The sequence below is a fragment of the Nicotiana tabacum genome, chromosome 22 (assembly GCF_000715075.1).
Source record: "Nicotiana tabacum cultivar K326 chromosome 22, ASM71507v2, whole genome shotgun sequence".
Classification (NCBI taxonomy): Eukaryota; Viridiplantae; Streptophyta; class Magnoliopsida; order Solanales; family Solanaceae; genus Nicotiana; species Nicotiana tabacum.
Window position 1 is genome coordinate 221,908,437 of NC_134101.1, and position 23,799 is coordinate 221,932,235.

The window sequence follows — 23,799 nt, forward strand, 5'->3', positions numbered from 1 at the left end:
CTTGGTTGGTGAGAATATGATGTTGCAACTTAACGAGCTTGATGAGTTTCCATTGTTGTTGAAACCCAATTGTATTACTATTTTATCCTTATTTATTTTTTGGGCTTCTATTGCATATACATCGTCATAATAATATTTTATTATAATTTTCAGCATTATTTATATTTTAAATCACATCACTTGTACTATAATATCATCATCTTAGCATTTTTATTTCCTTTAATTATTGAATCATCATTTATCAAAAATATTTTGATGCTAATTTGCAACTTCATTCATTCCCGTTGCAATTTATTTCGAGCATATTCAGCATTTGAAAAAGGAGTATTTATTTCTCATATGATTTTTATTTAATTAATTATTATGATAATTTTAAATTAAGATAGTAGAGCCCAGAACACTTTCCAACGGCTCTTTCGCTTTTGACATATATATCTCACCTTTTATGAACTAATTCGGACAGAAACGCTCCATCCGCACAAACACAGAACACCTTCAGACCATCTTCCTCAATTAAGATCGTGTGCCACCATCCTACTGCGCTTGTATTTGCAGTGACTTTTTCGGATCCGAATTCAAGTATTTCTTTGCTAAGTTTTTCTTCGGGTCAGTGCTTGTTGTGCATGTTCTGAATAAAGTTTTTCATTTTTCTTGTATGCTATTTCTGTGCTATTTCTGTGTTGCATATGACTATGTCAAGCCATTAATTGTGTTTATATCCGAGCATTAGTTTAAAAAGCTTCGTCACTATTTGTACAATGTTGTTTAGTAGGTGCAAATGAGAATACACATGGTTTCTAGCATGAAGCTCGCTGTTCTTGTTAAATTTAATTCAATTGCGAATGGGTGTAGTGTATTTTGTAGATCCTTGTGGTAGTTTTAATGGCAATCCCATGGTGAAAAGTGTTAAATCTTTTCAGTTTTGCTGTAGTTGGGTTGTTGAGCAGCAAACACCTTGGAGAGGCAGTGAGACATTTCGTCGAACATCAGGTCTGCGGTCATGTCTGAGTAGACATGTACTGTAACTGCAACTTCCATATTACTCTCCTCATCAGGTAGTTCCGCCAATATAATGGAGTCACAACTAGGCGGAAAAGTGGGGTTCAGGGTTGGAGGTGGAGGCTTAAAAAGATGGCTGTTGGAATGGGTATGAAGGAGGTGGAAAAGAAGTCACCCAGTTGTGGTAGAGGAGGGACAATGAAAGCACCAACTAATGGATCCATATTCAACAAATGTAAAAATAATCTGACATTCGATCAGACTGAGGGAATTACAACTGATTTTGTCTCAATCTTTAGGGAAAACAAGGATAAACCAGGAAACATTCCAAATTCCTGCTATTTATAACTCTCACATTACCTTCAGTCGACCAGTATTTTAATAGCTTTTCTCAACCAGCATCCCACATCATCTGTTGGTATTTCCTCGTTTTAACAACTGACCCAAATACCTTAGCTTCTAGCCCAATAATATAATTAGTAAAGGGTCTGTTCATAACAAAAGCATTTAAATCTACTAAATTTTACATTCGATGCTGTAGGTTTAAGACTATAGAGAGCTTGCATTATGAATTAAGTGGCTTGAATCAGTGTGATTAAATTACTTCATTTCAGTTTCTTGATGTGTTTGTTGCTATACTAATTAGTGTTCAAGAGAAGTAAGGATTTTGAGGTATTAATGTAAAACTTTGTGTTGAAAATAGCTAGCCGGTCTTTGTTTTAAATCTTTCCATTTATAAGATACTTTTCGCTATGTGAACGTATGTGTTAATTGTCGGCATGTCTTTCCACTTGTTTGCTTGAATTGTTTTTTATCTGTAAATGTGTAAATGCATTCTATTACATATATCTTGACCGGCTACCCTCACGCGAACATTTGAATAATATTGGAGTTTTGTGCAAGATTTTCGCAAGCCATGGAGCTGCCACATGTTTTTCCTTAATTTTCTGCTGTTGTACCCAAACTCTAAAGAATAGAGGAAATCTCTTAATTTTTGGGGCTGTTGGGATGGAATTTATTTTCTTTATGTGTTTTAGCTCACTTGAAATGTGCCTTATGCGATTATGCAGTTAACAAGTGTCGTAATGCCACACCTCTAATCTGGCATAATTTTTTATTAACAATTTCTTTTCTTTTGTGAGGCACAGCTATCCACGGAGCCTAAAAAAGATCTTGTTGTTCGGAGAAAGCAAGGCCACTGTCCCCTTTTATCCCGTCACCCTTCACCCTGAAAATCTTAGGTGATGATGATAATTTTATTTTTTTAAAAATTAGTGGAATGCGAAAACTAATAGAGTCGCATCTTGTCGAGGCAACTTGGATGGCCAATGATATCATGCAAGCGGCTTTGCAGCCATGGCCGACCTGATTTTGGCTTCAATATGCGATACTCGACTCACGCCACAAAAGGGTATTTTTTTTCCCTTTCTTCTCACACTTTGTTATACTACACTATTCAGGATTCAGGACGTGATACTATGTCTGTGTTGTGTTCTTTGGGTGTTAGAACATTTGTGACTACTGTTTGGTTCCTGAAATTATCATTCTTCTCGAGCCTGCTGAATCTATATTTCCAATATTTGAACACTATTTCCAATGCCACATTATAGTTCAAGTGGTTTAACTATAAGAAACTGGAAAATTCACGATAGTGTTCAAATGATTTTTAATGCCATTTAACTTTTTTCATTACTTATCACGGTTAGAAGTCTTGAATTTTATTTTGACAGGCTAGTCAAACTATGCGCGTTATTTGTACCTCACGTTAGTTTGCAACCGAGGGTAATGGATAGGTAATATGAATCCTCACATCTTTCTTTAAGCTCAATTCATATCTCAACTCGTATCATAATCATGCACTAAGATTAACGACATGCAACTAAAATTGTCACAAAGCTACACCTCTAAGGGGGCACACATTTATACTAACCAATTTTCTTTTTTTCTTGTGAGATACCTTCAATGGAGTTCGATAAAGCACACAACCCAAGGACAATGAAGATTGTCTTGTGCATTTCTCTATATTGGCACATGAGGTACATCAAACATATAAAGAAATAGTGAGATTTTATTTTGATTCTAGGGTGGAGGTTAGTCGTCTCAATCTTGCTCATTTATATTTTTTATCTGCTTATGTGACTTGCTACTTGTTTACATGCCTACTTGCTCTTTTATGCCTTAGGAAATTCGCATCTTGCATTTTCCTGCTAATTACTTATTTTGTGGTTTTAAATATTTACGATTAGCATCTAGTTAGTAATTAACCTTTATTTGATCACCTAGTGCTCACATCTTGCTTCCTCCGTTGCGTAGCTACGCCAGGCCTTGCGTGGCTTCGTATTTGGTGCTTTTCAATCTCTCACCTTTCTCAACACTTTATGTCTTGAATATACACCTTTTTGAAGCATAATTAGTTAATTTATTCCAATAAATAGGGGCATAAAACTTTATTAACTCCCACATCACAATTTCCCCATCTCTTCCCCCCAAAACTTATATTTTTAGCTTAAGCTGCAGCTTCAAGTGCTAGAGAAGGTGGTAGGAGCATAAAACGAGGATAAAAACAAACAGGAAATGGCTTGTAATATACAAAAAAAGGCTAAAGGTTCAAAGGGGTTAACTAAGGAATACGTATGCGGGTAGGCAATTAAAAAGCTCAAACGATCCAAGAAAAGCCTAAAATTATTTTTCAAACCAAGTGCAACCTAGAATTTCGCCTTGAAACACACTTGGGGCAAGTAAGACCACAAAAGAAGTAAAAAAAACTCAAAAAAATCCTCACCACTCATGGCATATCCTAAGCTCAAGTGTCCAATTGATATAAAAATATTCAAAAAGTCACATATAGCTTAAAAGACTAAATGATGAATCAAAGAGTTAAAAATAGAACCTAAAAGTTACAACAAAGATTATCACTTCAATCATTTTTCGTTTCAAACTACTAACAATTCATATACCAAAGTGTAAATGTGTTGGTACCAAAACAAGCCACACGTTGGTTTAGGAACGAAAAGATCACGCCCAATAACCACTTTATTCACTACTAGCTACTAAACTAACTAAAGAATTTTTTTTCCAAAAGAGAATTACTAAATAAGACTAATTCCTTTAAGAAAGTTGTCATGCCATCTATCATAAAGAAATGTCACGGTTCAAAATATATTATTTCCTTAAAAAATAATCGCGACAAAAAGAAAAATCAAGGAGGTTATCTAATACTATTAACAAGTAACGAAAATAACAAAAAGTAAAATCTTTGGTAACATGATCAAAGTTAACTACAAAAGATAATCAATCTATCAAGTTCACAAAATCAAGATCCATAATAATCACGCTCGAAGATGCCACATACATGTATCACAAAAGAAGTAAAAAAACTCACAAAAATCCTCACCACTCATGGCATATCCCAAGCTCAAGTGTCCAATTGATATAAAAAAAATCAAAAAGTCACATATAGCTTAAAAGACTAAATGATGAATCAAAGAGTTAAAAATAGAACCTAAAAGTTACAACAAAGATTATCACTTCAATCATTTTTCGTTTCAAACTACTAACAATTCATATACCAAAGTGTAAATGTGTTGGTACCAAAACAAGCCACACGTTGGTTTAGGGACGAAAAGATCACGCCCAATAACCACTTTATTCACTACTAGCTACTAAACTAACTAAAGAATTTTTTTTCCAAAAGAGAATTACTAAATAAGACTAATTCCTTTAAGAAAGTTGTCATGCCATCTATCATAAAGAAAAGTCACGGTTCGAAATATATTATTTCCTTAAAAAATAATCGCGACAAAAAGAAAAATCAAGGAGGTTATCTAATACTATTAACAAGTAACGAAAATAACAAAAAGTAAAATCTTTGGTAACATGATCAAAGTTAACTACAAAAGATAATCAATCTATCAAGTTCACAAAATCAACATCCATAATAATCACGCTCGAAGATGTAACACACATACATGTATCACAAAAGAAGTAAAAAAACTCACAAAAATCCTCACCACTCATGGCATATCCCAAGCTCAAGTGTCCAATTGATATAAAAAAATTCAAAAAGCCACATATAGCTTAAAAGACTAAAGATGAATCAAAAAGTTAAAATAGAACCTAAAAGTTACAACAAAGATTATCACTTCAATCATTTTTCGTTTCAAACTACTAACAGTTCAATCACTTCAATCACTTCAATCATATACCAAAGTGTAAATGTGTTGGTACCAAAACAAGCCACATGTTGGTTTGGGGACGAAAAGATCACGCCCAATAACCACTTTATTCACTACTAGCTACTAAACTAACTAAAGAATTTTTTTTCCAAAAGAGAATTACTAAATAAGACTAATTCCTTTAAGAAAGTTGTCATGCCATCTATCATAAAGAAAAGTCACGGTTCAAAATATATTATTTCCTTAAAAAATAATCGCGACAAAAGAAAAATCAAGGAGGTTATCTAATACTATTAACAAGTAACGAAAATAACAAAAAGTAAAATCTTTGGTAACATGATCAAAGTTAACTACAAAAGATAATCAATCTATCAAGTTCACAAAATCAACATCCATAATAATCACGCTCGAAGATGTAACCCACATACATGTATCACAAAAGAAGTAAGAAAACTCACAAAAATCCTCACCACTCATGGCATATCCTAAGCTCAAGTGTCCAATTGATATAAAAAAATTCAAAAAGTCACATATAGCTTAAAAGACTAAATGATGAATCAAAGAGTTAATAATAGAACCTAAAAGTTACAACATAGATTATCACTTCAATCATTTTTCGTTTCAAACTACTAACAATTCAATCACTTCAATCACTTCAATCATATACCAAAGTGTAAATGTGTTGGTACCAAAACAAGCCACATGTTGGTTTGGGGACGAAAAGATCACGCCCAATAATCACTTTATTCACTACTAGCTACTAAACTAACTAAAGAATTTTTTTTCCAAAAGAGAATTACTAAATAAGACTAATTCCTTTAAGAAAGTTGTCATGCCATCTATCATAAAGAAAAGTCACGGTTCAAAATATATAATTTCTTTAAAAATAATCGCGACATAAAGAAAAATCAAGGAGGTTATCTAATACTATTAACAAGTAACGAAAATAACAAAAAGTAAAATCTTTGGTAACATGATCAAAGTTAACTACAAAAGATAATTAATCTATCAAGTTCACAAAATCAACATCCATAATAATCACGCTCGAAGATGTAACCCACATACATGTATCACAAAAGAAGTAAAAAAACTCACAAAAATCCTCACCACTCATGGCATATCCTAAGCTCAAGTGTCCAATTGATATAAAAAAATTCAAAAAGTCACATATAGCTTAAAAGACTAAATGATGAATCAAAGAGTTAATAATAGAACCTAAAAGTTACAACATAGATTATCACTTCAATCATTTTTCGTTTCAAACTACTAACAATTCATATACCAAAGTGTAAATGTGTTGGTACCAAAACAAGCCACACGCTGGTTTGGGGACGAAAATATCTCGCCCAATAATCACTTTATTCACTACTAGCTACTAAACTAACTAAAGAATTTTTTTTCCAAAAGAGAATTACTAAATAAGACTAATTCCTTTAAGAAAGTTGTCATGCCATCTATCATAAAGAAAATTCACGGTTCAAAATATATTATTTCCTTAAAAAATAATCGCGACAAAAAGAAAAATCAAGGAGGTTATCTAATACTATTAACAAGTAACGAAAATAACAAAAAGTAAAATCTTTGGTAACATGATCAAAGTTAACTACAACAGATAATCAATCTATCAAGTTCACAAAATCAACATCCATAATAATCACGCTCGAAGATGTAACACACATACATGTATCACAAAAGAAGTAAAAAAACTCACAAAAATCCTCACCACTCATGGCATATCCCAAGCTCAAGTGTCCAATTGATATAAAAAAATTCAAAAAGTCACATATAGCTTAAAAGACTAAAGATGAATCAAAAAGTTAAAATAGAACCTAAAAGTTACAACAAAGATTATCACTTCAATCATTTTTCGTTTCAAACTACTAACAGTTCAATCACTTCAATCACTTCAATCATATACCAAAGTGTAAATGTGTTGGTACCAAAACAAGCCACACGTTGGTTTAGGGATGAAAATATCACGCCCAATAACCACTTTATTCACTACTAGCTACTAAACTAACTAAAGAATTTTTTTTCCAAAAGAGAATTACTAAATAAGACTAATTCCTTTAAGAAAGTTGTCATGTCATCTATCATAAAGAAAAGTCACGGTTCAAAATATATTATTTCCTTAAAAAATAATCGCGACAAAAAGAAAAATCAAGGAGGTTATCTAATACTATTAACAAGTAACGAAAATAACAAAAAGTAAAATCTTTGGTAACATGATCAAAGTTAACTACAAAAGATAATCAATCTATCAAGTTCACAAAATCAACATCCATAATAATCACGCTCGAAGGTGTAACCCACATACATGTATCACAAAAGAAGTAAAAAAAACTCACAAAAATCCTCACCACTCATGGCATATCCTAAGCTCAAGTGTCCAATTGATATAAAAAATTTAAAAAGTCACATATAGCTTAAAAGACTAAATGATGAATCAAAGAGTTAAAAATAGAACCTAAAAGTTACAACAAAGATTATCACTTCAATCATTTTTCGTTTCAAACTACTAACAATTCATATACCAAAGTGTAAATGTGTTGGTACCAAAACAAGCCACACGCTGGTTTAGGGACAAAAATATCACGCCCAATAATCACTTTATTCACTACTAGCTACTAAACTAACTAAAGAATTTTTTTTCCAAAAGAGAATTACTAAATAAGACTAATTCCTTTAAGAAAGTTGTCATGCCATCTATCATAAAGAAAAGTCACGGTTCAAAATATATTATTTCCTTTAAAAATAATCGCGACATAAAGAAAAATCAAGGAGGTTATCTAATACTATTAACAAGTAACGAAAATAACAAAAAGTAAAATCTTTGGTAACATGATCAAAGTTAACTACAAAAGATAATTAATCTATCAAGTTCACAAAATCAACATCCATAATAATCACGCTCGAAGATGTAACCCACATACATGTATCACAAAAGAAGTAAAAAAACTCACAATAATCCTCACCACTCATGGCATATCCTAAGCTCAAGTGTCCAATTGATATAAAAAAATTCAAAAAGTCACATATAGCTTAAAAGACTAAATGATGAATCAAAGAGTTAATAATAGAACCTAAAAGTTACAACATAATCACTTCCATCATTTTTCGTTTCAAACTACTAACAATTCATATACCAAAGTGTAAATGTGTTGGTACCAAAACAAGCCACACGTTGGTTTAGGGACGAAAAGATCACGCCCAATAACCACTTTATTCACTACTAGCTACTAAACTAACTAAACAATTTTTTTTCCAAAAGAGAATTACTAAATAAGACTAATTTCTTTAAGAAAGTTGTCATGTCATCTATCATAAAGAAAAGTGACGGTTCAAAATATATTATTTCCTTAAAAAATAATCGCGACAAAAAGAAAAATCAAGGAGGTTATCTAATACTATTAACAAGTAACGAAAATAACAAAAAGTAAAATCTTTGGTAACATGATCAAAGTTAACTACAAAAGATAATCAATCTATCAAGTTCACAAAATCAAGATCCATAATAATCACGCTCGAATATGCTACATACATGTATCACAAAAGAAGTAAAAAAAAACTCACAAAAATCCTCACCACTCATGGCATATCCCAAGCTCAAGTTTCCAATTGATATAAAAAAATTCAAAAAGTCACATATAGCTTAAAAGACTAAATGATGAATCAAAGAGTTAAAAATAGAACCTAAAAGTTACAACAAAGATTATCACTTCAATCATTTTTCGTTTCAAACTACTAACAATTCATATACCAAAGTGTAAATGTGTTGGTACCAAAACAAGCCACATGCTGGTTTAGGGACGAAAATATCACGCCCAATAATCACTTTATTCACTACTAGCTACTAAACTAACTAAAGATTTTTTTTCCAAAAGAGAATTACTAAATAAGACTAATTCCTTTAAGAAAGTTGTCATGTCATCTATCATAAAGAAAAGTCACGGTTCAAAATATATTATTTCCTTAAAAAATAATCGCGACAAAAAGAAAAATCAAGGAGGTTATCTAATACTATTAACAAGTAACGAAAATAACAAAAAGTAAAATCTTTGATAACATGATCAAAGTTAACTACAAAAGATAATCAATCTATCAAGTTCACAAAATCAAGATCCATAATAATCACGCTCGAAGATGCCACATACATGTATCACAAAAGAAGTAAAAAAAACTCACAAAAATCCTCACCACTCATGGCATATCCCAAGCTCAAGTTTCCAATTGATATAAAAAAATTCAAAAAGTCACATATAGCTTAAAAGACTAAATGATGAATCAAAGAGTTAAAAATAGAACCTAAAAGTTACAACAAAGATTATCATTTCAATCATTTTTCGTTTCAAACTACTAACAATTCATATACCAAAGTGTAAATGTGTTGGTACCAAAACAAGCCACATGCTGGTTTAGCGACGAAAATATCACGCCCAATAATCACTTTATTCACTACTAGCTACTAAACTAACTAAAGATTTTTTTTCCAAAAGAGAATTACTAAATAAGACTAATTCCTTTAAGAAAGTTGTCATGTCATCTATCATAAAGAAAAGTCACGGTTCAAAATATATTATTTCCTTAAAAAATAATCGCGACAAAAAGAAAAATCAAGGAGGTTATCTAATACTATTAACAAGTAACGAAAATAACAAAAAGTAAAATCTTTGGTAACATGATCAAAGTTAACTACAAAAGATAATCAATCTATCAAGTTCACAAAATCAACATCCATAATAATCACGCTCGAAGATGTAACCCACATACATGTATCACAAAAGAAGTAAAAAAACTCACAAAAATCCTCACCACTCATGGCATATCCTAAGCTCAAGTGTCCAATTGATATAAAAAAATTCAAAAAGTCACATATAGCTTAAAAGACTAAATGATGAATCAAAGAGTTAAAAATAGAACCTAAAAGTTACAACAAAGATTATCACTTCAATCATTTTTCGTTTCAAACTACTAACAATTCATATACCAAAGTGTAAATGTGTTGGTACCAAAACAAGCCACACGTTGGTTTAGGGACGAAAAGATCACGCCCAATAATCACTTTATTCACTACTAGCTACTAAACTAACTAAAGAATTTTTTTTCCAAAAGAGAATTACTAAATAAGACTAATTCCTTTAAGAAAGTTGTCATGTCATCTATCATAAAGAAAAGTCACGGTTCAAAATATATTATTTCCTTAAAAAATAATCGCGACAAAAAGAAAAATCAAGGAGGTTATCTAATACTATTAACAAGTAACGAAAATAACAAAAAGTAAAATCTTTGGTAACATGATCAAAGTTAACTACAAAAGATAATCAATCTATCAAGTTCACACAATCAACATCCATAATAATCACGCTCGAAGGTGTAACCCACATACATGTATCACAAAAGAAGTAAAAAAAACTCACAAAAATCCTCACCACTCATGGCATATCCTAAGCTCAAGAGTCCAATTGATATAAAAAAATTCAAAAAGTCACATATAGCTTAAAAGACTAGATGATGAATCAAAGAGTTAAAAATAGAACCTAAAAGTTACAACAAAGATTATCACTTCAATCATTTTTCGTTTCAAACTACTAACAATTCATATACCAAAGTGTAAATGTGTTGGTACCAAAACAAGCCACACGTTGGTTTAGGGACGAAAAGATCACGCCCAATAACCACTTTATTCACTACTAGCTACTAAACTAACTAAAGAATTTTTTTTTCCAAAAGAGAATTACTAAATAAGACTAATTCCTTTAAGAAAGTTGTCATGCCATCTATCATAAAGAAAAGTGACGGTTCAAAATATATTATTTCCTTAAAAAATAATCGCGACAAAAAGAAAAATCAAGGAGGTTATCTAATACTATTAACAAGTAACGAAAATAAAAAAAAGTAAAATCTTTGGTAACATGATCAAAGTTAACTACAAAAGATAATCAACCTATCAAGTTCACAAAATCACGCTTGAAGATGTAACCCACATACATGTGTCACAGATAAATGTGCTGCCTCCAACATAAAGTGTTACATTGTCCTCGATACAACAAAACAAAGCAAAGTAATATAGTGAAGGGTGCTCCTTGAAATCTGCATCACTCGGAGCTCGAGGTACTGGAAATTGTGAGCTCCAAGTCATCCACGTCACCATCCTTCGATCCACAAAACTTCCTCAAGTGTGTTTATCATCCTTGCCAGGAACTTGCTCTTGTTCTTTTTATGTTCTTTTTGCTTTAGCTGCCTCCTCTCAATCTTACCTACTTTGCCCAGATCTCGAGTGCTCTCTCTCGAGCAGAACATACAACGACTAGGTGGTCACAAAAGTGTTTCATTCAGTGATCTATTTATGTTCCCTCACATCCATTTGCCACCAGGGTTCAAGACCCCGAAATTTGAGAAATATGATGGACACGTAGACCATATCGCCCACTTGAAAAGAAGAAAAGAAGCAGCTGTTGCTTGAATAGCAAACAGCTGAGGGGTGTAGGAGGAAAAGAAGAATTACTGATTTATTTTGGTGAGAGTCTGGTGTGGGGAGGGGGTAGCCTCTGAATGGTTTGACCAAGATATCTTCCACTGCATGTTTGGGACGACATGGCCCAGGCATTTGTCAAATAATTTCAGTACAATATTGATATTGCGCCAGATCGCAATTCCCTGTCCAATATGAAGAAAAAACCGACTGAAAGCTTTAGGAAGTATGCCATCAAATGGAGGGAGCAAAAGGCTAGAGTTAAATAACCACGAGTTGACCACTGTTTTTCTGGAGGCTCAAGATCCTGACTACATCCAAAATATGATGTCCGCAATGGGGCCTCTCGAGATAGAGGAGATGATCGAAAATGGTCCTGAATCTGTCGTGATGGCGCCTCTCGTGAAGACTAGGCCAGCCGACACACTTCCAATTCATTTTAAGCAATTATAATGATAAATATTAAGACTTTAACCACGGTTCGTTATGTAAAGTCACTTAAGTTCAGTTTAAGCTTTTTAAAACATGCCTTTTAAAATAGTTAATCAAGTAAAAGGCAGGCAACAAAAAAAGGTAAACACATAACGAATCGCCCCTCGGGCACAATACCAATAGAATCAGCCCCTCGGGCTCTATCTCATATCACAATGGGTACCCGCACTCACTAGGGGTGTGCAAACTCCTGGAGGGGCCCCTTACGGCTCAAGCGCAATATCAAGCCATCTAGTAGCGTAATCACATAGGCTCTCGGCCTCATAACAAGCCACCTCGTGGCGTTCAAAATCTTAGGCCGAACCTCATAATCATAATCAGTGTTTCCTCACAACATAGGCCATCAGCCTCACTTAGTCGGAATCTCACAAGCCACTCGGGCAAACAATAAAACATGATGCTCAACCCAAAATATCATTTTAAGTGTTAGCAGAGTAAACATGGTTGAGAAGAAAACCGTAGAATATAGCATAATTGAGTACAAGTATAAAGTCAAAATAGTGAGGAAATATCTGTAAAAATCCTCTAAGGGTCCAAATAGTTGGCATGGGGCCTAAATATGGCCAAAACATGATGATAACAATTAGTTTTCAATCAAATACGCGATAAAACAGTCATTCAGGATTGACTAAATCACAATCCCCAACGGTGTCCGACCCCACGCTCGTCATCGAGCGTGTGCGTCACCTCAATATAGCAAATGATGTGCAATCCGGGGTTTCATACCCTCAGGACAACATTTAAAATCATTACTCACCTCAATCCGGTCCAAACTCTAGCCCGCGACACCTTTGCCCCTCGAATCGGCCTCAACTCGCGTCAAATCTATCAAACATTAGAATGACGACGTCAAAATACGCTAAGGGAACGAAGCCCATGCGAAAATAATCAATTTACAACACAAATCCCGAAATTACCAAAACTCGCCTAAGGCCCACGTCTCGGAATTCGATAAAATTTACATCAATAGATTCCTCACCTCCCCACGAGTTCATACATATCAAAAGTCCCGAAATCCGACCATAAATGACCTCTCAAATCCTCAAGTCTAAGTCTCCAATACCAAGCCGTAGTTTTCCCAATTTTAACCCTTAATCTCCCTCCACTAATACCATGATTAACCAATGGAAATATGATCATAAACTCAAGTAATGAAGCTTAGGGAACTTACCCAACTGATTCTCTTCAATTTACCCTTGAATTCACTGCCCTAGCTCGCTTCCCGACTTCAAAAATGGAGAACTTAGCCAAAATTCGCGAAGGAAACATTTTATACCTTCTGGCCTAAGGATTCCGCACCTGCGGCCCTTTAATCGCTTCTGCGGTTCCGCTTTTGTGGTCCACAAACCGCTTCTGCTGTTTTCGCTTATTCCTCAGCTTCCGCATTTGCGATGCACATTCCGCACCTACGCCATCGCATGTGCGGTCCCACAACCGCTTCTGCGGGTTCTGCCTTCCTAGGCTCTTCCGGTTCTGCGACTCCACCTTCGCTCCTGCGTGGGGGACCGCAGGTGCGGTTTTGACAACAATGGGAAAACTTCAGCTGCGTCCCAACTCCAATCTTCCGCCAACCATCCGAAATCACCCCGAGGCCCCCAAGACCTCAACCAAAAGCACAAATAAGTCACATACCACCATTCAAACTTGTACCAATCTTCAAAACACCTCAAGCAACATCGAATCACCCAAAACACATCGGATTCAAGCCTAAGCTTCCAAAATCTTCCAAATATCTCTTTTGATAAAAAAGTCTACCAAACCACGTCTGAATGACCTGAAATTTTTCACACACATCCTAAATGACACAACGGAACTACTGCAACTTTCGGAATTCCATTCCGACCCCTATATCAAAATCTCACCTATCAACCGAAAAACGCCAAAATACCAATTTTGCCAATTCAAACCTAAATCTACTCCGGACCTCCAAAACTCATTTCCGTCACTCTCCTAGGTCCCAAATCACCCCCGAAGCTATCCGAACCATCGGAACTCACATCTTGTTGACTTTTCCAACTTAAGCTTCCTCAAAAGAGGCTAATTGTCTCAAACCTTACCAAAACCTCTCTGAACCCGAGCCAACCAACCGATCACACATAGAACCGATAGACAAAGCTATAAGAAGCAGAAATGGGGAAAATGGAGCGGTAACTCATGAGACGACTGGCCGGGTCGTCACATCCTCCCCCTCTTAAACAAACGTTCGTCCTCGAACGAGTCAAGAAACATACCTGAAGCTTCAACTCTTAAACAAACGTTTGTACTCGAACGAGTCAAGAAACATACCTGAAGCCTCAAACAAGTGAGGATATCTGCTCTGCATCTCCCACTCGGTCTCCCAGGTAGCCTCCTCCACGGGTCGACCTCTCCACTGCACTTTCACTAAAGCTATATCCTTTGATCTCAACTTTCGAACCTGACGCCCCAAAATAGTTGCTGGCTCCACATCATAAGTCAAATCACCATCCAACTGGATCGTGCTGATTTCCAGAACATGAGACGGATCCCCAATATACTTCCAGAGCATAGACTCATGAAATACCGAATGCACACTCGACAAGCTGGGTGACAAAGCAAGCTCATAAGCCACCTCCCTAATCCTCCGATGCACCTCAAAAGGCCCAATGAACCGAGGAATCAATTTACCCTTCTTCCCAAATCTCATAACACCCTTCATGGGTGAAACCTTCAACAGAACCTTCTCACCAACCATGTAGGACACATCCCGAACCTTCCTGTCAGCATAACTCTTTTGTCTTGACTGCGCTGTACAAAGCCTCTCCTGAATTTACCTTCACCTTTTCTAAAGCATCTTGTACCAAGTCTGTCCCCAATAGCCTAGTCTCACCCGGCTCGAACCAACCAACTGAAGATCTATATCGCCTCCCATACAAAGCCTCATATGGAGCCATCTAAATACTCGATTGGTAGCTGTTGTTATAAGTAAACTCTGCAAGCAGTAGAAACTGATCCCATAACCCTCCTAAATTAATGACACAAGAACACAACATGTCCTCTAATATCTGAATAGTGCGCTCGGATTGCCCCTCCGTCTGAGGGTGAAAAGTTGTGCTCAACTCAACCTGAGTACCCAACTCTCGCTGCACAGTCCTCCAAAACTGCAATGATGGAAACTGGGACACCATGCAAACGAACAATCTCCCGGATATAGATCTCTGCCAACCGCTTTGAAGAATAGGTACACACAGGACTTGGTCAACCGATCCACAATCACCCAAATAGCATCGAACTTCTTCAAAGTCCGTGGAAGTCCAACTACAAAGTCCATAGTGATTCTCTCCCACTTCCACTCTGGAATATCCATCTGTTGAAGCAAGCCACCCGATCTCTGATGCTTATATTTCACCTGCTGACAGTTGAGACACCGAGCTACAAATCCCACAATGTCTTTTTCCATTCTCCTCCACCAATAATGTTGTCTCAGATCCTCATACATCTTCGCTACACCGGGATAAATGGAATACCGCAAGCTATGGGCCTCCTCCAGAATCAACTCCCGAAGCCCATCCACATTGGACACACAAATTCGGCCCTGCATCCTCAACACCCCATCATCACCAATAGTCACGTCTTTGGCATCATCGTGCTGAACCCTGTCCTTAAGGACAAACAAATGCGGATCATCATACTGGCGCTCTTTGATGTGATCATATAAGGATGACCGAGAATTCACACAAGCCAATACCCGACTGGGCTTCGAAATATCTAACCTCACGAATCGATTAGCCAAGGCCTGAACATCAACTGCAAAAGGTTTCCCCATACTCACCGTCTTTCGGCTCAAAGTATCAGCCACCACATTGGCCTTCCCCGGATGGTACAATATAGTAATAACATAATCGTTTAGCAACTCCAAGCACCTCCGCTGCCTCAAATTGAGATCCTTCTGCTTGAACAAGTGCTGGAGACTACGATGATCAGTAAACACCTCATAAGACACACCATATTAGCCTCCAAATCTTCAACGCGTGAACTATGACAGCAACTCCGAATCATGAACGAGGTAGTTCTTCTCATGGGGCTTCAACTGACGAGAAGCATAAGCAATAACTCTACCCTCCTGCATATGCACACCCAATACCAACTCTCGAAGCATCACAATACACGGTATATGAACTTGAAGCTGATGACAAAACTAACACTAGAGCAGTGGTCAAGGCTGTCTTGAGCTTCTGAAAGTTCTACTCACACTCATCCGACCATACAAATGAAACACCCTTCTAAGTCAACTTGGTCAAGGGCGATGCGATAGATGAGAATCCCTGAACAAACCGGTGATAATAGCCTGCCAAACCAATAAAGCTTCGAATCTCTGTGGCTAAGGACGGTCTGGGCTAACTTTGAACCGCCTCAATCTTCTTTGGATCAACCTGAATACCCTCACCGGACACCACGTGCCCCAAGAAAGCCACTGAACTGAGACAAAACTCACACTTGGAGAACTTTGCATAAAGCTTCTCCTCTCTCAATCTCTGCAACACAACTCTCTAATGCTCCGCGTGCTCCTCCTGACTATGCGAATACACCAGAATATCATCAATGAAGACTATGACTATGCGGAACACACTGTTCATCAAATGCATGAACGCTGCTGGGGCATTGGTCAGCCCAAAAGGCATCACCAAGAACTCATAATGACCATTCGGGTTCTGAAAGTTGTCTTAAGAATATCCGAGTACCTGCTCTTCAGCTGGTGATAACCTGAACGGAGATTACTCTTGGAGAACACTCTCGCTCCCTGAAGCTAGTCGAGTAAATCATCAATGCGAGGCAAAAGATACTTGTTCTTAACTGTCACTTTGTTCAACTGCCTATAATCAATGTAGTTGGTTATAGAACCGGCACACCCCAAGGTGACACACTAGGCCGAATGTCAAGGAGTTCCTGAAGTTGCTCCTTTAAGTCCTTCAGCTCCGCTGGTGCCATACGATACATCGGATTAGAAATGGGCTGAGTGCTCGGCACTAGGTCAATACCAAAGTCAATATCCCTGTTCGGTGGCATGCCCATCAGGTATGCGGAAAAATCCCTCACAACTGGAACAGAATCAGTATTGGGAGTCTCTGCACCGACATCCCTCACAAAGGCTAGATACAAAAGACAACCTTTCCCAACCATACGCTGGGCCTTCAAAAATGAGATTACCCTACTGGGAACATAATTAGTCAAACCTCGCCACTCAATCTGTGGCACACATAGCCAATGTCATTGTCTTAACATGACAGTCCAGAATAACACGACACAGAGATAGCCAATTCATGCCCAAAATAACATTGAAATCCACCATACATAACAATAATAGATCCTCTCGGGTCTCCAGACCCCCAATAGTCACCACACACGACCGATACACATGGTCTACAACAACAGTATTGCCCACCGGAGTAGATAGATGAATAGGTGACAAGAGACTTACGGGATGTATCCCAATAATGAGCAAAGTATGATGACACATAAGAAAAGGTGGAACCGGGATCAAATAATACAGAAGCATCTCTGTGCCAGACTGAGACAATACCTGTAATAACAGCATCGGAAGCAATAGCATCGGGTCTAGCTGAAGTGCATAGAAACGGGCCTGACCGCCACCTGATCGACCTCCCCCTCTAGGGCAACCCCTAGCTGACTAACCCCTTAGCTAGGTGGGTGGGTGGTGATGAAGTAGCTGGCGCTGAAGCCAATGGCTGACTCCTTGTCATGACCCCGGTTCGCCCTCCGTGAACCATCGTGACGGCACCTAGTCTCTACGACTAGGTAAGCTTTTAACAATGCGGAATATAAACAATAATTGCGGAAGAAATAATTAAAAACCGAAATAATAAAATGAAACAGTGTTTAAGGTGCCGCTCGGCGCATACAATAACAACTCTCGAAGCTAACAACAATTCCCAAAAACCAGAATCTCATAACACAATATTATACAACAAGAATGCCCCCAGGCCATCACAAATCCTCACAATCAATCCCTGACATAGCCCACCTTGTCTCGCCACGTGTGCAAATAATAACATAACAAGTGCCCGCCTTGTTTCGCCACACCTACATCATAATGTTCCCACCCTGTCTCGCCACATGCGCAACCCACATATAAGCATATATACATATCCTTCCTTGTCACGCCGCATGTACAATATATCAATAGTAACAATAGCATGGAAAAAACCTCGTGCAACCCCTCAACAACAATCCGCACGGCAGAGACCTCGTGCACAACACAACATAACCGCACGGCAGAGACCTCGTGCACCAACACAACCAGCACAACAACAATAGTGACAATAATACAAAATATAGCGAGTGAATCCACTCCAAAACTTCAAATCGCAAGGAATCGGTATAACCAGTTCACAAGAATAGCCACAGTAAGAAAAATTAAAGGCATAAAGGGAACAGTTCAACGAAAGGAAAAACTAACATGTAGTGACGATCCCAAAATAAACAAATCAGTACAAGGAAGACAACACGAGTCTAGTAGTCCTAAATAAAAGCAAGTCGACAAGGATATATAGGTCATCTAAACTCCGTTTAAGGTTGGGAAGTTACGAGAATGTTCGATAATTTCAATTAAGGGAAGATGATCTTAGCTGCACTTAAGACTAGGCGATTATAGGAGGGGTGACAATAACCCTCAATAACACAGGCATTTATGGAAAGGTAGCATGATGATAAGAGAGACGAAGTTCTTCAGTTAAATCAAATAGGATGACAATTAGGCAATAAGATTAAATCATGAAGCAAATAATTCCAACTAAGCATGTAGAGACGAAACCAATAAGCAAGGAACTCAGTCATATTAAGAATAACTCCATACGTAGTGAATATAAGAACCTAAGAACCCTAAAAGGAGGGATGACAATAACCCTCAATAACACAGGCATTTATGAAAAGGTAGCATGATGATAAGAGAGACGAAGTTCTTCAGTTAAATCAAATAGGATGACAATTAGGCAATAAGATTAAATCATAAAGCAAATAATTCCAACTAAGCATGTAGAGACGAAACCAATAAGCAGGAACTCAGTCATATTAAGAATAACTTCATACGTAGTGAATATAAGAACCTAAGAACCCTAAAAGGCCAGGTATCCACAATTAAGTCTGAGTACGCACTCATCACCTTGCGTACACGGATTACAATCAACATAGAAGACTCAATCCTAAGGGGAAGTCCCCCACACAAGGCTAAGCAAGATAGACGACAACTCAGTACTCTAAAATGGACTTCTCTGACGAAAAGACCTCCGGACAGCTCAAATCCAACTATAACAACTCCAAAACACACATAAATCGAATGAGGAACTATTCCGAATAATAAAGTTTCAATATTTACAAAATATAAAAATCGACCCAAAAACCAACCCTCGGGCCCGCACATCGGAACCCATCAAATTTTACAAAATTCGATCACCCATTCCAAAATAAGTTCAACCATACGTACACGGATTACAATCAACATAGAAGACTCAATCCTAAGGGGAAGTCCCCCACACAAGGCTAAGCAAGATAGACGACAACTCAGTACTCTAAAATGGACTTCTCTGACGAAAAGACCTCCGGACAGCTCAAATCCAACTATAACAACTCCAAAACACACATAAATCGAATGAGGAACTATTTCGAATAATAAAGTTTCAATATTTACAAAATATAAAAATCGACCCAAAAACCAACCCCCGGGCCCGCACATCGGAACCCATCAAATTTTACAAAATTCGATCACCCATTCCAAAATAAGTTCAACCATACAAAATTTATCCAATTCCGATACCATTTGGTCCCTCAAATCATGATTTTTCATTTTGAAATTTTTCTTCAAAAACCAACTCTTTCCCCAACCTAAAACACAATCTATATATATATATATATAATTGAGGGTCATTGACCTGGTGACGTGGCAGGCCTTGATGAATAGGGATTGTCTTTGTCTTTTTCACAATTTTTTGGAGTTTTCTCTAATTTATTCTCATTTACCTAAGACAAAAACCACGGTTAATTTATTAGAAACTAGAAAACCCCAAACGTTTCCTCTTCTTTTCACCGCCAGTCGTAACCTTACAATTTTTAACAAGGTCTTTCTTCTTCCTTACGATAATTCAAAACGCTGATCCCTCTTCTCTCTCTACTATGAAGAAAAAAAGGTTGTTTCTGTTTTGTTTCATATATTTCTTTCTTCTAAGTTCGAACGACCCTTTTCTTTTGACTTCAGTCTCTGGAAATCCATCTACCTCACTGTCAGAATTGCAGCACCCGTCATCTGAATCAGAATTCAAAAGTTCCCATTTAAGTTAGTAAATTAAGAAGAAGAAGAAAAAAAAAGCATGGTAGCTTTTTTGTTTTTTTAAAATCTATCAAATATAAAAAGTTAATTTCTTCTAAAATTTCTGACCCGAAATGTCTCTTTCAAATCTGATATTCTTTTACTTTCTGCTCTCTTGATATTGAATTGTGTTTCCGGTATATGTCCTCACCAAAGCTTCAAAATTTTGGTAACTTGGCTTCACTTTCTTGCTGATTCGACCATAAAATGAGAGAGACTCGTCCTATTCCAGGAAAAGATCAACCACTATTATCATTTATTGGTAATATCTTTCTTCTCCCTTTCTCTTCTAAGTTACTTTTTATATCAAGATCTACTTCTACTTAATTACTGTGCCTACTATCTGAATGTTTTCATTGAGACCCTAACATAAACTTACGAATTTGTTAAGTTTCTAGACCAATATTAGCTATCTTAATAATAAATATTTTATTGTTAAAATATATTCACACCCGACGTTTGTACCATCTCAGTAAATTTATAATATGTTTCTTTACATAATCGTTAGCACTTAATTATATCCAATCAATATGGATTTTTAGATGAAAAATAGACAAACACATTAATTTGTTGATTCTTTTTGCCCATGTTCTTTTATTTTCTTTAGTGGTAAATGAGAAATGATATTGATTTGTGTCAAAGTTTTTCAACGAAAGCAAAAGGTAGACAGGTGCCCTGCTCATTGAGTTTGCCCTTCATTTGGTTAATTCCATAAAAATTGATATAATTTTTTTGTTTTGGATTATATTAGTATCATGTAGCTAACCATACGTATTAAGTCAATTAGGATACCCGAAATAAGTGTTTTAACTTTTTTCGTGGCTGAATTTTGACAATTGTGATTGAAAAGCTTGAAACTTTACTTGCCAAATTTCATAACTTTTTCTTATGGTTTATATGTTGGTTGTATATACAAATTTATGTGCTCTTCAAATGAAAATACATTATGTGCTTATTTTCCAACTTTTGAAGTCTTTCCCATCTCTCTCTCTCTCTCATATATATATATATATAGAGAGAGAGAGGTGACGTGACACCTCTTCTAAGGCAAGATCTCTATTTATTTTATTCTCAAATATTTGTCTTTGTTCTATTTTTAGGATGTATTAATTTATTATTTAAAAGAAGAAAAACTAATTTGATATGACTTCTCTAAATAGTTGTGTCCAATCTAAATAAGTAATATACGTACGTTCTTTCCTCCACTTAAACTCATTCATAACATAATTACTTCCATATTTATTCGTTTTTATTTCCCATTATTTTGATTAGTTTTTAATATGTTCTTTTGTAGTTCAAGTCTATTGCTTGACTTTTGAGGTTTTGGTTGTAATATAGGGATTTTAGAAGTTTCAGTTTTTCATCACTTCCCAACATGATCAAAGGGGCATGAGAGTCTGGTAAACGACACTTGGTAATAGCTTTTTGTTTTCTCTATTGGTTGGTATATATTTTTTTGCTGCTTCTTGCATTTCTTTGTTAGCATTAAAATATTTATACATGTCAATCATTACATATTTGTGAATGGATCTTTCCTGAGATATCTTTACAGAGTTTCTTGCTTTTTAGGTATTCTGAAAAAGAACAATATTCTAGCTTCCATCTTTGGTATGATTCTGCATTTTCAGAACTTTCTTTGGTCTGGTGTCACTCTATGCCTTTTCTCTTTGATTATTTATTCTTTGTATTTATAGTTTAAGTTGCGTTACTTTATAGGAATGTGGTTTATGCGTATTAGAATTTGACACGATCATTATTATGCTATTCAGATTGGTACAACTTTTTCAGACTTGATCGGTGTTTATTTCATGTGTCTCTGTATTAATATTTTTTTTTTACTTTTTATATCAGGTTTTGGCAGAGTAAAGAGTCCAAGCATGTGGACTCCGATGAAAAACTTTGAGCATTGCCTTTTCCCATTCTATTTGATTTCACAGTGTTTATCTTGAAAGTGGAATTAGCTTTTGGCACAATATGAGTCCAACCATATAGATTCAAGTGAAACTTTTATATCTTCTTCTTCCTTCCCATTTGGCTTTCCAATATTTTCTTGACAGTGTTATTTGCAAGAGACAGACTGAAAAGATTGAAAAGATTGAAAGCACCGCCAGTTAAGAATTATAGTCCTCTTTCCCTTTCTTTCTTAAGGCAAAAATTCAAGTAGTGACTAATTATAGAGAAATTGGATGAATAAAGAAAAAATTGAAAGAAAGAGACGAAGTGGCGGGGAGGGGAGAGGGGTGGGTGAGAAAGGATCCAAATCGGGTTTCAAAGATGTGATCAGATACTTAGAGTGGGAGAAGGAATTTGTTTCTTATGATCTGCAGAAGCAGTATAGAAGCCTTTGTAGACATGTAGCAAAATATATTTTTCAGTCTATTTCTCAAGTTATGTCACCATCATCAAATAACCAGCCATTTTATTTGGATTTCCTCTGTACATGATTTTGTTCAAGGTGTTTCGAGTTTATTTTGGCAGTATGTAGTGACATTGTTAATATGTCTACTTTTAGTCATCTATTTAATGGCATGGAAGTTTCTCTCTAATCATACATCTCATAGGTTTTATGTTAGTTTACTTGGCATACTTTTAGACCTCTGTCGAACTTGTGCTCTGTTCATAGCGAGTGAGAAAAATTATTTGTAGCTCCATTTTATATATAAGATCTATATTAGTTCCATGTTAAAAATGAGTTGAACCTAAAAGTTTAGAGGATTTCAAGGGAAAAAAACCCGAGTATGATATCTTTTAGCTTCGTGATTCCTTTGCTTTATTTAAGTTTTTATCCAATTTGTACAGTACTTGATAAGTTTATTCAAGTACAAAAGGTACACCTTTAATATTCTGATAAGGTTTTTCCTAAATTGGATATGCTGATTGAGAACTCCTTCCTACTAATTTTTCTCTATCTTATTAATTTTGGAGTTGAATGTTCTGCACTCAATATTGATGTATAGAAGATCTCTTGGTTTTCTGCTTGATATTTCGAGATGGATATAAAGCATATTGTAGTCTTGCATGTATGATGCTACTGCAACTTACTAATAATACAACTATTATTTTTATGCAGGGTTATAGCTGAACATTCAAATAATAACCCTCCAAAGCAACAATAACAGTTGCTAATGTAAGACATGGCCAAATGGGGAATAGTCCTCAGACTATAAAGAATTTATAAAAAGTATGACAAGAAAACGATGAAGTCTTGTAACTTTTGTTCAAAGAAAATTCATATATATTGCAATTGAAACAAACTCGAATTAGTACTGCAGTGAGGAAGGTGTTATGAAAAGCTTATAATCATCCCATGATCCAAACAAAGG

At 36.0% G+C, this 23,799-nt stretch overlaps 1 long non-coding RNA gene across 8 annotated transcripts; it reads left to right on the forward strand.

The window, feature by feature from the left end:
• Positions 1 to 440: 440 nt before the first annotated feature.
• Positions 441 to 23,779, forward strand: LOC107829963 (uncharacterized). 8 transcript variants are annotated; one of them, XR_012705039.1, is made up of 6 exons: positions 441 to 606; positions 2,148 to 2,410; positions 2,730 to 2,792; positions 2,953 to 3,035; positions 20,633 to 21,890; positions 22,328 to 23,022. It is a non-coding gene; the product is annotated as an uncharacterized LOC107829963 (long non-coding RNA). The 8 variants fall into 8 exon arrangements; XR_012705037.1 differs by having other exon boundaries at positions 443 to 606; positions 2,148 to 2,240; positions 2,312 to 2,410; positions 2,730 to 3,035; XR_012705038.1 differs by adding an exon at positions 23,547 to 23,779 and having other exon boundaries at positions 446 to 606; positions 2,730 to 3,035; positions 22,328 to 22,474.
• The last annotated feature ends 20 nt before the right edge of the window (positions 23,780 to 23,799 follow it).